The sequence below is a fragment of the Anthonomus grandis genome, chromosome 13, assembly GCF_022605725.1.
Source record: "Anthonomus grandis grandis chromosome 13, icAntGran1.3, whole genome shotgun sequence".
Lineage (NCBI taxonomy): Eukaryota > Metazoa > Arthropoda > Insecta > Coleoptera > Curculionidae > Anthonomus > Anthonomus grandis.
The window spans coordinates 5,797,674-5,802,194 of NC_065558.1; positions in this window are offsets into that span (position 1 = coordinate 5,797,674).

The window sequence follows — 4,521 nt, forward strand, 5'->3', positions numbered from 1 at the left end:
CGCCATTCTTTCAATCTCCAATAACAAAAAGAGCCAGTTCAATACATTCATGATCTATATCAAAGTTTATAAAAAAGTTATCAATCAGTTCCCGTAGTTGTGCCATAGTGTTGCAGTACCTTGTTAGGATGGTACAAAGTTATATGGAGTTATATACCACATCAATCAGGTTCTGTTTGGGCTTATTATTCTGCATTAAATTGATATTATCTCCATACTTTGCAATTTTTACAAAACTTTTGAAACTATTGTTTATAACAGAATTCTTCCCCATGTTCAATCACTACTCTCTATAGACAAGCACGGTTTTATTCCTCAAACGTCGTGCATCACTAACCTCTGTAATGTGACTCATTTTATTTCTTCAGCCCTTGATCGAAAAAGTTAGGTTGATGTGGTGTATACTGATTTCAGTAAGGCTTTCGATCAGATAAATCATAGCATTCTGCTGGAAAAATTGAACAAGCAATTCAACTTCTCAGAAAGGCTAATTTCGTTGCTTTCGTCATACCTTATTGACTGTCTACAGTTTGTTGAGGTGGAAGGTTGCAGATCTAATACCTTTGTTTCAACTTCTGGAGTCCCACAGGGATCCAATCTCGGCCCACTTCTTTTTATCTTTTATATTAATGATCTTATAGAATTGATTTCCTGCCTTAGACTAGCTTATGCTGATGATCTGAAAATATTCTGGTGTATCAATAGTATCTTGGACTGCTTGTTCTTACACAGTAACTTGGACCTAATTAGGGGGTGGTGCAGTCGAAATCAGTTATCTCTTAATATCTCGAAATGTTGTGTGATCTCCTTTCACCGAACCACGGATCCTGTTTTGTTTAATTACAATATAGACAATCAAATCCTCTGTAGAAGTACTTCTATTAAAGATCTAGGGGTTGTATTCGACGATAGGCTCACATTTGTGCCACATATTGAATAGACAGTGACCTCCTCGTTGAAACTTCTGGATTTTGTCATTCGAAATAGCCGACTCTTTAACAACTCAAACTCAATAAAACTATTGTATTTTTCCTTTGTTAGATCAAGACTGGAATACGGTTCCTTGGTGTGGTGTCCTTTCTATGAATGCCATGTTGGCTACATCAAGAGTGTTCAGAGAAGGCTTTTAAAGTTTCTTATGTTTCGTGAGGATGGAATATATCCTGTTAGGGGACATGATCATGATCTGATGTTAGGTAGATTTAATCTGCAATCTCTGGCCATGAGGAGAACAATTTATTTTGTAACATTCTTATGGAAGTTGGTCAATAATCAAATAAATCAAATAAAAGAACAATTTATTTTGTAACATTCTTATGGAAGTTGGTCAATAATCAAATAAATTCTCCTCCTCTCTTGAACGATATTCTATTTCATGTCCCACGATTTGCTTCTAGAGCAAATATCACTTTTGCTTTAGATCGTGCCAGAACTAACATTAGGTTTCAGAATCCCGTATATCAAATGTGCAGAATTTTTAACTCAGTATCATCAACCTGTGACATATTTGTATACTCCATAAAGGATCTAGTTTTGTTTCTGACAAACCAACAGTTACCATAATTCCTTTTCTCTTTCCTTTTTCCTTAATCCCTTTCTTTGTTCATTCTAATGTTAATTTACATCTCCTTTAATTTTGATATATACATGATGTTAATATAGTAATTTAAGTTTTCTTTATTTTTCTTTCTTTTTGTTATTTAATTTATAGTAATTTAATACTTGTTTACACTTTCAAAACATTACTTGTAGATTTTTCTGTAACTGGGCTTTGCCTGTTGGAAATAAACTGCTAAATAAATAATAAATAAATAAATATTAAAATCTCCCGCTATGATGAAATTAACAACATAACAATGTTGTTAAATTAACAACTTTTCTAGTTTTGAGAAGAAGATATCAAGATTTGCATTTGGGCTGCGGTATACACTGGCAAATATATATTTTGTTCTATTTATGGCAAAACTACTCACACATAGTTCAAAGATCTTTGGGATGTTTTCAATCTACGTAGAAATTGTTGATTGCATTAGGTTATCATTAAAAAGCAACATGGTTCCTCCACCATAAACTCCAACATCACTGCCGCAATACACCGATTTGATCTTGAAATTGTCAATGTATACGTTTTCTACCTCATGCCATCATGCTCCTTCAGCCAGTGTTCACAAATAGATACAACACTACATTGGTCTGTTTGAATTCATGTATTGACAGTTGAAAACTGTTGTGATTCATTAGGAATCAAAAACAATACTCAAATTTTTTTTAAAATGGCTGTTGAAAACACGAAGCATGGCACCCAAAAAATCATCATTTCTGATTGATCAAATTTCTTATGCTATCTAACTTGTGTGTTTTGGCATTATGAGCTTAAGCGTCTATGCTATGCATTATGCAAGTGTGACCGCGATAGGCTTCATTTCAACCAACTTTAACCAGAATCTCTTCAATGGAGTTGATAATTATCAAGCGGGAATCCAAATCACATAAAGACAATTAAAAATTTATTAAAAATTCTTTTTCCAATCTTAGTATGAGTTGGTTAGAAAATGGCTAAAAATCGCTATTTTATAATTTAATTAGTTTTATAACCTCTTGGGACTTAGCGTCCATTTAAATGGATATGCCAGTTTTATGTTTTCAGTTTCGTTAATTTATTAATAACTAAAAATCATTGGAAATGATGACTCTGACATTGAAATGTCTGATGATGAAGAAGAAATTCAAACTATGGATAATTTAATGGGGAAAATGGAAGAAATAATTAATGAAGAACTTGTACGCAGCAGTAAAGAGGAAGAAGAAGAAGATAGAATTCCTCTGAGTGTCCAGAGAGAAAACTTAAAAATGGCCAAGCAATCTGTGGATCCTTTAAAGCGAAAGTCTCGGAGAAGAGATGATACTTTTGCACCTCCAAATTTTGAAGGCCCCTTTAGTGAATGCAGCGCAGAGCTCCGTTATGATTGGACTGCAAAATCGTATTTAGCCATGTACTTTGAAGATGAGTTATTCCAAAAAGTGTGCGATTGCACAAATGCAAGGTACGTTGAACTTAAAGGAGTATCTCTTAAATTGACTCTTAATGAGATTAAATATTTTTTGGGAATAGTTTGTTCGATGTCCTGTCTATAAATATCCAAAAATCAGAATGTGCTGGGCAAAAACCACCCAAGTTTCAGCTATTGCAGATACTCGAGATAGATTTTTTGCTATAAAAGTAACCTTAAAGTCGTCATTGATGGCAGCATCGCTGAAGGGTACGCAGGTCTGACAAATTTTGGAAAGTACGTCCTATTATAAAAGCAGTATGGCAGGGGTGTTTGCAGCTACCTAGAGAGAAAGTGGTTGCTGTAAATGAACAGATGATCCCATTTACAGGGACTTGTAAAATGAAGCAGTTCGTTAGAGGAAAGCCAAATCTAGAGGGCTTGAAAAATTTTGTTGTTGGTGCCCCTGATGGTCTTGTCGTAGACTTTGAATTATATCAAGGAAAAGATACTTTTCCAGATGATTCTGTAAAAAGACTTGGTGTTGGACCTTCTGCTGTTGTTCGTCTTGAAAGGACATTATTTCCTGGAAGTCATGTGTACTGTGATAGATATTTAACGACAATACCACTTCTCAAATATCTTCGTCAACAAGAGAAATATTGTACTGGAATTATTATGAAATCTCGTGTACCAGCGGTAGCAAATTTAACTTCAGAAAAAATTATGGCCAAGATAGGTAGAAGTAGCTTGGAACAAATTGTAAGACAAGATGGCGAAATAGTAGTTGTACGATGGTATGATCTGAAATCTGTACTTTTGGCATAAAAAAATATTTAAAATCCCTCCATGCAAAATGCAACAATATTAAGATTTTAAAATCGAAATTGCCACTCAACTTTTAACAAATACACCCGACCCACAAAGTGAATCCCAAGAAAACATCCGAGGTGTAGGTACTAGAAGAAATCATGAGGGAAATATCTTTGTCGATTCACCGTCATCGTCATTAGGCACCGAAAGAAAACGGAAACAACACTTTCCAGAAATTGCCACAAACTTTAAAAATTCGGTTAGATGTAAAAATGACTCTTGTGCCAAAAAAACCAAGTTTTTTTGTAATACATGCAACAGATTTTTGTGCATTACTGGCAACAGAAACTGTTTCATAGAGTTCCATAGCAAATAAATTTAAGTTTACATTTATTTTCTGCGTTTTCATAGGTTTAGATGTGATAGTTTCATATGTCCATTTAAATGGACGTCATCTATCTGTCAAAGTAAGAAAAACAATAAAAAAGTTATTAGTAAACAATGTTTATTTATGTATTTTTTATTATATTTAAAAGCCTCACAACCCTAACTTAACAAAAACATGTCCGGGTCCCAGGAGGATATTAATTTTAACAACGTCAGGCATTCATTCCAATAAATATGAAATTAACTAAATAAATTTTAATTTTTGTCCTCTTTTTATAAATATACTAACCCACTGTACAGTGACATGTATGGAAAAATGACGCATGCGACA